Source organism: Lemur catta, chromosome 27 (assembly GCF_020740605.2).
Source record: "Lemur catta isolate mLemCat1 chromosome 27, mLemCat1.pri, whole genome shotgun sequence".
NCBI lineage: Eukaryota > Metazoa > Chordata > Mammalia > Primates > Lemuridae > Lemur > Lemur catta.
Genome location: NC_059154.1, coordinates 1128601 through 1141496, shown reverse-complemented (window position 1 = coordinate 1141496; position 12896 = coordinate 1128601). Strand labels below are relative to the sequence as shown.

The 12896-nt window shown below is 50.4% G+C and overlaps 3 non-coding genes and 2 pseudogenes across 3 annotated transcripts; all 5 read left to right on the top strand.

Annotated features, from left to right (window-relative positions):
* Window positions 1-334: 334 nt before the first annotated feature.
* On the top strand, window positions 335-453 carry LOC123627935. The gene has a single exon (XR_006731544.1). It is a non-coding gene; the product is annotated as a 5S ribosomal RNA (ribosomal RNA).
* Window positions 454-3922: 3469 nt separating this feature from the next.
* On the top strand, window positions 3923-4041 carry LOC123627936. Its single transcript, XR_006731545.1, has one exon. It is a non-coding gene; the product is annotated as a 5S ribosomal RNA (ribosomal RNA).
* A 3469-nt stretch (window positions 4042-7510) lies between these two features.
* Window positions 7511-7631, top strand: LOC123627903 (annotated as a pseudogene).
* A 1199-nt stretch (window positions 7632-8830) lies between these two features.
* LOC123627923 lies at window positions 8831-8949 on the top strand. The gene has a single exon (XR_006731533.1). It is a non-coding gene; the product is annotated as a 5S ribosomal RNA (ribosomal RNA).
* Window positions 8950-12418: 3469 nt separating this feature from the next.
* Window positions 12419-12539, top strand: LOC123627902 (annotated as a pseudogene).
* The last annotated feature ends 357 nt before the right edge of the window (window positions 12540-12896 follow it).

Genomic DNA, 12896 nt, shown 5'->3' with positions numbered 1-12896 from the left:
CTCCCCACCGTGCCCTCGCGTGGGCCGGCGGAGGGCCCTGTCTCCCGCACTCTCCGGCTCTGGCCCTCCGCCCCCACGCGTGGAAGCCTGTCCCTGCGCGCGTGCCCGTGGGTCTGCTCCTCGGGGTGTGGGACGGTGGTGCGCCCGTGGTTTGGGTGGGGGTGGGGGGGTGCGCGCGCGAAACCCGTCAGGCCCCGCCTGGCCCCCCAACCCCACCCCGATACTGGCAGGTGGGCTAGCGATGGGCCAGGGCGGCGGGAGGGACCCGACGGCGCAGGGAGGGACGCGTCCCAGCAGCTCGGCCTCTTGAGGCGTCCGGGGGGCGGCCACCGTCGTCTACGGCCAGACCACCCTGAACGCGCCCGATCTCGTCTGATCTCGGAAGCTAAGCAGGGTCGGGCCCGGTTAGTACTTGGATGGGAGACCGCCTGGGAATCCCGGGTGCCGTAGGCTTTTTGCTCTGCCTCTTTTTCTGTCCCGCCCCCTGGGCTGGGAAGGGGAGGGGGGGGCCTTCGCCCTCCGCGCCCGCCCCGGCTCCCGCCCCCGGCCGGCCCGGACCCTGCCCCGTGGCCCCTGGAGAGAGGGTCAGATTGGAGATGTGGAGGCTCAGTCCCCGAGGCTGTCGCCCCTCACACACCTGCCGCAGGTCCGGGCCTCCGGAACTTCTGACCGACCGGCTCTGAATTCAGGACACAGTCTAAAGTTGTCCAAGGAGATGACCACGTTACCACCCTAGGAAAGGAAAAATTGGACCCTATCCACATATGCAGAAGAAGAGAATCTAAACAGTTGGCTATTCGTTCACGGTAACATAATTCAAGAATCCAGATGCGAAGACATCTAGAGACACTTTTCAAACGTCTAAATCTTTAGAAAATATTCTGAAGGCTTAAGAAGTAGAAACATTCTTTGGAAAGTCACGAGCAAGACCAGGGTGTTGATAGGAAATCCTTCCGTTCGATCCTGCAAGAGACGCTCCAAAAATGTACTACAACAAGGGAAAACACTAATAATATGTGGGAAAGGAAAATCACCTTTCTTCATTTTCCTCACCTCCTACGGTTCTCAAAATAGAATGTTTTCCCCTATGCACGGGAGACCTGTAGAAATCCTAGGGGAGTCCAGCAAGATAGCTCTAGGTGAAATCAACATTCCATCGATAGTTTCGATGTTTCTTATTTCCTCGCCAATACACACTAATGAATGCAATCTTTCAAAAGGATAACACTCAAAGTCACAGAAAATCTACGCGGCACCTACGGGGCAAAGGTGCCAACTTCGATGGAAAACTTAGTAAAAACGTACATGATGGCTCAAATCCATGGAGAGGCTATCCCGTAGTCCTCGATAGACGGACACAGAGTCCCCAAACTAATCATTTCCCCCAAATTAATAAATAATCCAATTTAAGCAGGGTGTATAACTAGAAACTTACTATCTGCTTCTTTCTCTTTTTCTTTTAATTTGGGAAAGGGGTATGTTAAAGAATGATAATAATGATCATGATTATCAGTATGATTATTATATTAAATCGAATTAACCGTACCAAAACCCCACCACTCACCTTATAAAAATGGGAGTTGATGCATATGTCGGAAGCCGCTGTGTATCTTTTTCTCAAGGCGTGGAACCACAGAAACGCTTCTCCCAAACAAATCCCATCTCGACTGTCATCCTTTTCCTGGCTTTTCCTTTGAAAGTTTTTGCTCTCTGTTATAGGACTATCTCATTGAGGTAGTTTGTTAATTTCACAGTTTATAGAATACATGTGGAACGATTCTGGATTCCTTCTGGGTAACTTGTGTGCCAGGGGAAACCTTCTGTTTGGAGAATACTCCTTGCTTACACAGGAAGCTGCAGTTCATCAGCGCTGCTAGAGAATGGCACTGCACGAATCAGTCGAAGTATCTTTATGCGATCTTTGACTAGGTCCGTGTACAAGGGGCTCCCGTGAGGATTACCCTAGATGCTTCCTGGTCACATGTGCCCTATCTTCTCTCTGGTACGTGCTACTCAGAGAATATGCTTGCTCCTGAATTATGCCAGTGTTTATTCATATCCATTTATGCTGCATTGTTTTCCAAATGGTTCTATAATTTCGCCTCCCATATCAGCAGGGTGAGTGCAAGAGTTTTCCTCAAAGCCAACACAGTGATCAGTTTCTTAAGTTTCCTCAATCCGGTGAGTTGGAAACTATATCTGGCTTCATTTTTTATTCCGTATTTCCTTGACTAATAATGAGGACACAGGGCCAAAGGCGTATTAAGCATATAAAACGTAGATATTCTGTAACAGTAATATTTTGCCAATTATATGGGCTACAGATACCTTGTCCTGTTTGCAGCTTGTTTTTGATCCTGTTCATGGTATCTTTGGAAACTTTTCATGATGGGAAATTTGAAATAGAAACAAAATCGGACAGAATAGTAGAATATTTTCTCACTCCCCTGACTCAAGAAATCACCAACCCCTGGCCAGATCTTGTTTCCTTTATACCCCTCCTACCTTAAGTTCATGATCCCCTTAATAATATCCCTCCATCGACAAAAAGTCAATATGTTTCTATCAAAGGTAGAGGCTTTCTTCCATTTTTCAGTGTACTCACAGCCACATTATTCCATCTAAAAATTTCACCGTATTAGAGATAACAGCAAGTACTCAATGTTTGCGTTTCCCTGAGACACACACGCTCATTTCAGTTTCTTTGGATCCAGTCCAAATACAGTACCTACCTTGTGAGGGGTTGAGATGTCTTTTGAAAGAGTGTCCATACATCGCGACTAGTCGGGGGCAGCCCCGGTTGTCACCATTTCCCTTTGTTTCCTACCGCTGTCCGCCGTGACCCGAGTTACTTTCGCATTGTGAGGGGTTTCATCGCGGATTTAAACGTATCTAATGTGTTTCAATATCTTGCAATTATTATACTTACTGGCGATCAAACCGTCCTGTGTTTGGCAAACGGGAGTCTACTCATTCTGGTTCCTGTGTCTTTTGACGTGACCCTCGTCCTGTTGGATATCATAGCATCCACGCTTCCCAGTACAAGAAGCGTCCGTTTCCCGCCCCAGACTTCAAGTCAGCCTATGTCTCCAGTAAGTCTTAGGACCGTTTAATAACGATGGTTGGCGGAGACCACGATCTAGATGCTGCTGAAATGCACTACTGTTGAGTTCGCACCTATGTCTCGGCACTTTCCATGGAAAAACTAAAAATAAATAAATAAATAAATAAATAAATAAATAAATAAATAAATAAATAAAGGAAGAAAAGAAAAAAAAAATTACAGGAAAACACATTGAGTTTCCACTGATAATCCAAGTTCAAACTGAGAACCGAGAGTTTTTTTTACATGACTTGATCGATTTCACCTCTTCCTCTCACACCCAAATTCCCAGTCCCCAAAGACACCAACAGCATTTCTTCTTTGCAGGATCCCACAGAATAATCGTAGCCATGCACCATAGAACCGTGGACTGGTTCCTACTGCATGAAGTAGGAAAGGCGAGGAAGGAACTTTCTACTCTTCCGGCTGCTCCACTGTGAAAACGTAAGAGCTGCCGTCCGCCGAAGCCAGTCTGCTCATGTCCAAGGAGCTCTGAGCCACGTCACACTCCTTTGGAATATTTCCCTGAGCCTTCATGTGGGCTCCTGACGTCTGTAGAATCTCACAAGTCACACATTGCCCTCCCGTTTGTGTCCTCCGTGCTTTGAATAGATGTGCTATTGAGTGTTTGATTTTTGTTGTCATTGGTGTATGTGTTTGTGGCAAAGTGTTGAGTGTTTGGTGTGTATGTAGCAGCTAGAGAGCGAGGCTCTGAAGGCTACTGGGCAGCAGGAGGGCGCGGGGTCGGGTGTGGGGCGCTGGGCCGGGAGGGCCGCGTGGCAGCTCGGCCTCTTGAGGCGTCCGGGGACAGCCGCCGCCGTCTAGGGCCATAGCACCCTGAACGTCCCCGATCTCGTCTGATCTCGGAAGCTAAGCAGGGTCGGGCCCGGTTAGTACTTGGATGGGAGACCGCCTGGGAATCCCGGGTGCCGTAGGCTTTTTGCTCTGCCTCTTTTTCTGTCCCGCCCCCTGGGCTGGGAAGGGGAGGGGGGGGCCTTCGCCCTCCGCGCCCGCCCCGGCTCCCGCCCCCGGCCGGCCCGGACCCTGCCCCGTGGCCCCTGGAGAGAGGGTCAGATTGGAGATGTGGAGGCTCAGTCCCCGAGGCTGTCGCCCCTCACACACCTGCCGCAGGTCCGGGCCTCCGGAACTTCTGACCGACCGGCTCTGAATTCAGGACACAGTCTAAAGTTGTCCAAGGAGATGACCACGTTACCACCCTAGGAAAGGAAAAATTGGACCCTATCCACATATGCAGAAGAAGAGAATCTAAACAGTTGGCTATTCGTTCACGGTAACATAATTCAAGAATCCAGATGCGAAGACATCTAGAGACACTTTTCAAACGTCTAAATCTTTAGAAAATATTCTGAAGGCTTAAGAAGTAGAAACATTCTTTGGAAAGTCACGAGCAAGACCAGGGTGTTGATAGGAAATCCTTCCGTTCGATCCTGCAAGAGACGCTCCAAAAATGTACTACAACAAGGGAAAACACTAATAATATGTGGGAAAGGAAAATCACCTTTCTTCATTTTCCTCACCTCCTACGGTTCTCAAAATAGAATGTTTTCCCCTATGCACGGGAGACCTGTAGAAATCCTAGGGGAGTCCAGCAAGATAGCTCTAGGTGAAATCAACATTCCATCGATAGTTTCGATGTTTCTTATTTCCTCGCCAATACACACTAATGAATGCAATCTTTCAAAAGGATAACACTCAAAGTCACAGAAAATCTACGCGGCACCTACGGGGCAAAGGTGCCAACTTCGATGGAAAACTTAGTAAAAACGTACATGATGGCTCAAATCCATGGAGAGGCTATCCCGTAGTCCTCGATAGACGGACACAGAGTCCCCAAACTAATCATTTCCCCCAAATTAATAAATAATCCAATTTAAACAGGGTGTATAACTAGAAACTTACTATCTGCTTCTTTCTCTTTTTCTTTTAATTTGGGAAAGGGGTATGTTAAAGAATGATAATAATGATCATGATTATCAGTATGATTATTATATTAAATCGAATTAACCGTACCAAAACCCCACCACTCACCTTATAAAAATGGGAGTTGATGCATATGTCGGAAGCCGCTGGGTATCTTTTTCTCAAGGCGTGGAACCACAGAAACGCTTCTCCCAAACAAATCCCATCTCGACTGTCATCCTTTTCCTGGCTTTTCCTTTGAAAGTTTTTGCTCTCTGTTATAGGACTATCTCATTGAGGTAGTTTGTTAATTTCACAGTTTATAGAATACATGTGGAACGATTCTGGATTCCTTCTGGGTAACTTGTGTGCCAGGGGAAACCTTCTGTTTGGAGAATACTCCTTGCTTACACAGGAAGCTGCAGTTCATCAGCGCTGCTAGAGAATGGCACTGCACGAATCAGTCGAAGTATCTTTATGCGATCTTTGACTAGGTCCGTGTACAAGGGGCTCCCGTGAGGATTACCCTAGATGCTTCCTGGTCACATGTGCCCTATCTTCTCTCTGGTACGTGCTACTCAGAGAATATGCTTGCTCCTGAATTATGCCAGTGTTTATTCATATCCATTTATGCTGCATTGTTTTCCAAATGGTTCTATAATTTCGCCTCCCATATCAGCAGGGTGAGTGCAAGAGTTTTCCTCAAAGCCAACACAGTGATCAGTTTCTTAAGTTTCCTCAATCCGGTGAGTTGGAAACTATATCTGGCTTCATTTTTTATTCCGTATTTCCTTGACTAATAATGAGGACACAGGGCCAAAGGCGTATTAAGCATATAAAACGTAGATATTCTGTAACAGTAATATTTTGCCAATTATATGGGCTACAGATACCTTGTCCTGTTTGCAGCTTGTTTTTGATCCTGTTCATGGTATCTTTGGAAACTTTTCATGATGGGAAATTTGAAATAGAAACAAAATCGGACAGAATAGTAGAATATTTTCTCACTCCCCTGACTCAAGAAATCACCAACCCCTGGCCAGATCTTGTTTCCTTTATACCCCTCCTACCTTAAGTTCATGATCCCCTTAATAATATCCCTCCATCGACAAAAAGTCAATATGTTTCTATCAAAGGTAGAGGCTTTCTTCCATTTTTCAGTGTACTCACAGCCACATTATTCCATCTAAAAATTTCACCGTATTAGAGATAACAGCAAGTACTCAATGTTTGCGTTTCCCTGAGACACACACGCTCATTTCAGTTTCTTTGGATCCAGTCCAAATACAGTACCTACCCTGTGAGGGGTTGAGATGTCTTTTGAAAGAGTGTCCATACATCGCGACTAGTCGGGGGCAGCCCCGGTTGTCACCATTTCCCTTTGTTTCCTACCGCTGTCCGCCGTGACCCGAGTTACTTTCGCATTGTGAGGGGTTTCATCGCGGATTTAAACGTATCTAATGTGTTTCAATATCTTGCAATTATTATACTTACTGGCGATCAAACCGTCCTGTGTTTGGCAAACGGGAGTCTACTCATTCTGGTTCCTGTGTCTTTTGACGTGACCCTCGTCCTGTTGGATATCATAGCATCCACGCTTCCCAGTACAAGAAGCGTCCGTTTCCCGCCCCAGACTTCAAGTCAGCCTATGTCTCCAGTAAGTCTTAGGACCGTTTAATAACGATGGTTGGCAGAGACCACGATCTAGATGCTGCTGAAATGCACTACTGTTGAGTTCGCACCTATGTCTCGGCACTTTCCGTGGAAAAACTAAAAATAAATAAATAAATAAATAAATAAATAAATAAATAAATAAATAAATAAAGGAAGAAAAGAAAAAAAAAATTACAGGAAAACACATTGAGTTTCCACTGATAATCCAAGTTCAAACTGAGAACCGAGAGTTTTTTTTACATGACTTGATCGATTTCACCTCTTCCTCTCACACCCAAATTCCCAGTCCCCAAAGACACCAACAGCATTTCTTCTTTGCAGGATCCCACAGAATAATCGTAGCCATGCACCATAGAACCGTGGACTGGTTCCTACTGCATGAAGTAGGAAAGGCGAGGAAGGAACTTTCTACTGTTCCGGCTGCTCCACTGTGAAAACGTAAGAGCTGCCGTCCGCCGAAGCCAGTCTGCTCATGTCCAAGGAGCTCTGAGCCACGTCACACTCCTTTGGAATATTTCCCTGAGCCTTCATGTGGGCTCCTGACGTCTGTAGAATCTCACAAGTCACACATTGCCCTCCCGTTTGTGTCCTCCGTGCTTTGAATAGATGTGCTATTGAGTGTTTGATTTTTGTTGTCATTGGTGTATGTGTTTGTGGCAAAGTGTTGAGTGTTTGGTGTGTATGTAGCAGCTAGAGAGCGAGGCTCTGAAGGCTACTGGGCAGCAGGAGGGCGCGGGGTCGGGTGTGGGGCGCTGGGCCGGGAGGGCCGCGTGGCAGCTCGGCCTCTTGAGGCGTCCGGGGACAGCCGCCGCCGTCTAGGGCCATAGCACCCTGAACGTCCCCGATCTCGTCTGATCTGGGAAGCTAAGCAGGGTCGGGGGCCCGGTTTGTACTTGGATGGGAGACCGCCTGGGAATACCAGGTGCTGCAGGCTTTTGCCTCTTCTTTTGTCCCGCCCGCCGAGGGGTCGGGGGTGGGGGGGCCCCGGCGTTCTGTGCCCGCCTCCACTTTCGCCCTGGGCCCCTGGCACTCCCCCGCCCCCCCGCCGGCGCGGCCCGCTGCCCCCGCCCAGGGCGTCCTCCCCTCTCCCCCGCTGCAACACCACCGCCAGGTGGCGGCAGCGGCAGAGCGTCCCAGCCGTTCCGTTCCTGTTCGGCCGGCAGCGGAGCCCCAGCCCTGGGCCCCACACCGGGCCGGGCGGGCGGCGGGATCCCTGAGTGCCGCTGGGTCTCCTCTCCCCCACACCCCGCACCCCCCGCCCCGCACTCCGGGACGTCGCGTACACCCGGCGCGGGACAGCCCACGGCGGCAAACCTTGTCCTGGGCCCCCGGACCCCCGGCCGACCGTGCACTTCCTCTCCGCCGCACACCCGGGCCTCGGGCCCGGGCCTCACGCCGGGCGGGCTCCTCGCCACCGCCGGGGCTCCCGAGAGACACACCGGCGCGCCGCACAGGGCGAGTTTCCGGCCACCCGGGCAGAGAGGACGCACAACAGCACACGGAGCGCACGCAGCCAAACCCAAACCACCCACCGGCCCCCCGACCCGTGGCTTCCCACCCCAAACCCCACCCCACCGGGCCACAGGATAGCGGGCTCTGGCCCGCCCCGCCGCCCCCCGCCCCCGCGCGGGGGCTGCTGCCACACGCAGGCCCTGAGGGGAATCGGGGCAGAAGGGTCCTCCCCAGACGGGGGTGGGGTGGCGGGGTGGGGGGGACACTGCAGGTCTTCAGGACCTCCGGGTGAAGGACCGGCGGCAGGCGCGGCCCTGCCTCCTCGTGCCGGCCCCGCCCCAAAGCCCCTCCCCACCGTGCCCTCGCGTGGGCCGGCGGAGGGCCCTGTCTCCCGCACTCTCCGGCTCTGGCCCTCCGCCCCCACGCGTGGAAGCCTGTCCCTGCGCGCGTGCCCGTGGGTCTGCTCCTCGGGGTGTGGGACGGTGGTGCGCCCGTGGTTTGGGTGGGGGTGGGGGGGTGCGCGCGCGAAACCCGTCAGGCCCCGCCTGGCCCCCCAATCCCACCCCGATACTGGCAGGTGGGCTAGCGATGGGCCAGGGCGGCGGGAGGGACCCGACGGCGCAGGGAGGGACGCGTCCCAGCAGCTCGGCCTCTTGAGGCGTCCGGGGGGCGGCCACCGTCGTCTACGGCCAGACCACCCTGAACGCGCCCGATCTCGTCTGATCTCGGAAGCTAAGCAGGGTCGGGCCCGGTTAGTACTTGGATGGGAGACCGCCTGGGAATCCCGGGTGCCGTAGGCTTTTTGCTCTGCCTCTTTTTCTGTCCCGCCCCCTGGGCTGGGAAGGGGAGGGGGGGGCCTTCGCCCTCCGCGCCCGCCCCGGCTCCCGCCCCCGGCCGGCCCGGACCCTGCCCCGTGGCCCCTGGAGAGAGGGTCAGATTGGAGATGTGGAGGCTCAGTCCCCGAGGCTGTCGCCCCTCACACACCTGCCGCAGGTCCGGGCCTCCGGAACTTCTGACCGACCGGCTCTGAATTCAGGACACAGTCTAAAGTTGTCCAAGGAGATGACCACGTTACCACCCTAGGAAAGGAAAAATTGGACCCTATCCACATATGCAGAAGAAGAGAATCTAAACAGTTGGCTATTCGTTCACGGTAACATAATTCAAGAATCCAGATGCGAAGACATCTAGAGACACTTTTCAAACGTCTAAATCTTTAGAAAATATTCTGAAGGCTTAAGAAGTAGAAACATTCTTTGGAAAGTCACGAGCAAGACCAGGGTGTTGATAGGAAATCCTTCCGTTCGATCCTGCAAGAGACGCTCCAAAAATGTACTACAACAAGGGAAAACACTAATAATATGTGGGAAAGGAAAATCACCTTTCTTCATTTTCCTCACCTCCTACGGTTCTCAAAATAGAATGTTTTCCCCTATGCACGGGAGACCTGTAGAAATCCTAGGGGAGTCCAGCAAGATAGCTCTAGGTGAAATCAACATTCCATCGATAGTTTCGATGTTTCTTATTTCCTCGCCAATACACACTAATGAATGCAATCTTTCAAAAGGATAACACTCAAAGTCACAGAAAATCTACGCGGCACCTACGGGGCAAAGGTGCCAACTTCGATGGAAAACTTAGTAAAAACGTACATGATGGCTCAAATCCATGGAGAGGCTATCCCGTAGTCCTCGATAGACGGACACAGAGTCCCCAAACTAATCATTTCCCCCAAATTAATAAATAATCCAATTTAAACAGGGTGTATAACTAGAAACTTACTATCTGCTTCTTTCTCTTTTTCTTTTAATTTGGGAAAGGGGTATGTTAAAGAATGATAATAATGATCATGATTATCAGTATGATTATTATATTAAATCGAATTAACCGTACCAAAACCCCACCACTCACCTTATAAAAATGGGAGTTGATGCATATGTCGGAAGCCGCTGGGTATCTTTTTCTCAAGGCGTGGAACCACAGAAACGCTTCTCCCAAACAAATCCCATCTCGACTGTCATCCTTTTCCTGGCTTTTCCTTTGAAAGTTTTTGCTCTCTGTTATAGGACTATCTCATTGAGGTAGTTTGTTAATTTCACAGTTTATAGAATACATGTGGAACGATTCTGGATTCCTTCTGGGTAACTTGTGTGCCAGGGGAAACCTTCTGTTTGGAGAATACTCCTTGCTTACACAGGAAGCTGCAGTTCATCAGCGCTGCTAGAGAATGGCACTGCACGAATCAGTCGAAGTATCTTTATGCGATCTTTGACTAGGTCCGTGTACAAGGGGCTCCCGTGAGGATTACCCTAGATGCTTCCTGGTCACATGTGCCCTATCTTCTCTCTGGTACGTGCTACTCAGAGAATATGCTTGCTCCTGAATTATGCCAGTGTTTATTCATATCCATTTATGCTGCATTGTTTTCCAAATGGTTCTATAATTTCGCCTCCCATATCAGCAGGGTGAGTGCAAGAGTTTTCCTCAAAGCCAACACAGTGATCAGTTTCTTAAGTTTCCTCAATCCGGTGAGTTGGAAACTATATCTGGCTTCATTTTTTATTCCGTATTTCCTTGACTAATAATGAGGACACAGGGCCAAAGGCGTATTAAGCATATAAAAAGTAGATATTCTGTAACAGTAATATTTTGCCAATTATATGGGCTACAGATACCTTGTCCTGTTTGCAGCTTGTTTTTGATCCTGTTCATGGTATCTTTGGAAACTTTTCATGATGGGAAATTTGAAATAGAAACAAAATCGGACAGAATAGTAGAATATTTTCTCACTCCCCTGACTCAAGAAATCACCAACCCCTGGCCAGATCTTGTTTCCTTTATACCCCTCCTACCTTAAGTTCATGATCCCCTTAATAATATCCCTCCATCGACAAAAAGTCAATATGTTTCTATCAAAGGTAGAGGCTTTCTTCCATTTTTCAGTGTACTCACAGCCACATTATTCCATCTAAAAATTTCACCGTATTAGAGATAACAGCAAGTACTCAATGTTTGCGTTTCCCTGAGACACACACGCTCATTTCAGTTTCTTTGGATCCAGTCCAAATACAGTACCTACCTTGTGAGGGGTTGAGATGTCTTTTGAAAGAGTGTCCATACATCGCGACTAGTCGGGGGCAGCCCCGGTTGTCACCATTTCCCTTTGTTTCCTACCGCTGTCCGCAGTGACCCGAGTTACTTTCGCATTGTGAGGGGTTTCATCGCGGATTTAAACGTATCTAATGTGTTTCAATATCTTGCAATTATTATACTTACTGGCGATCAAACCGTCCTGTGTTTGGCAAACGGGAGTCTACTCATTCTGGTTCCTGTGTCTTTTGACGTGACCCTCGTCCTGTTGGATATCATAGCATCCACGCTTCCCAGTACAAGAAGCGTCCGTTTCCCGCCCCAGACTTCAAGTCAGCCTATGTCTCCAGTAAGTCTTAGGACCGTTTAATAACGATGGTTGGCGGAGACCACGATCTAGATGCTGCTGAAATGCACTACTGTTGAGTTCGCACCTATGTCTCGGCACTTTCCATGGAAAAACTAAAAATAAATAAATAAATAAATAAATAAATAAATAAATAAATAAATAAATAAAGGAAGAAAAGAAAAAAAAAATTACAGGAAAACACATTGAGTTTCCACTGATAATCCAAGTTCAAACTGAGAACCGAGAGTTTTTTTTACATGACTTGATCGATTTCACCTCTTCCTCTCACACCCAAATTCCCAGTCCCCAAAGACACCAACAGCATTTCTTCTTTGCAGGATCCCACAGAATAATCGTAGCCATGCACCATAGAACCGTGGACTGGTTCCTACTGCATGAAGTAGGAAAGGCGAGGAAGGAACTTTCTACTCTTCCGGCTGCTCCACTGTGAAAACGTAAGAGCTGCCGTCCGCCGAAGCCAGTCTGCTCATGTCCAAGGAGCTCTGAGCCACGTCACACTCCTTTGGAATATTTCCCTGAGCCTTCATGTGGGCTCCTGACGTCTGTAGAATCTCACAAGTCACACATTGCCCTCCCGTTTGTGTCCTCCGTGCTTTGAATAGATGTGCTATTGAGTGTTTGATTTTTGTTGTCATTGGTGTATGTGTTTGTGGCAAAGTGTTGAGTGTTTGGTGTGTATGTAGCAGCTAGAGAGCGAGGCTCTGAAGGCTACTGGGCAGCAGGAGGGCGCGGGGTCGGGTGTGGGGCGCTGGGCCGGGAGGGCCGCGTGGCAGCTCGGCCTCTTGAGGCGTCCGGGGACAGCCGCCGCCGTCTAGGGCCATAGCACCCTGAACGTCCCCGATCTCGTCTGATCTGGGAAGCTAAGCAGGGTCGGGGGCCCGGTTTGTACTTGGATGGGAGACCGCCTGGGAATACCAGGTGCTGCAGGCTTTTGCCTCTTCTTTTGTCCCGCCCGCCGAGGGGACGGGGGTGGGGGCGCCCCGGCGTTCTGTGCCCGCCTCCACTTTCGCCCTCGGCCCCTGGCACTCCCCCGCCCCCCCCGCCGGCGCGGCCCGCTGCCCCCGCCCAGGGCGTCCTCCCCTCTCCCCCGCTGCAACACCACCGCCAGGTGGCGGCAGCGGCAGAGCGTCCCAGCCGTTCCGTTCCTGTTCGGCCGGCAGCGGAGCCCCAGCCCTGGGCCCCACACCGGGCCGGGCGGGCGGCGGGATCCCTGAGTGCCGCTGGGTCTCCTCTCCCCCACACCCCGCACCCACCGCCCCGCACTCCGGGACGTCGCGTCCACCCGGC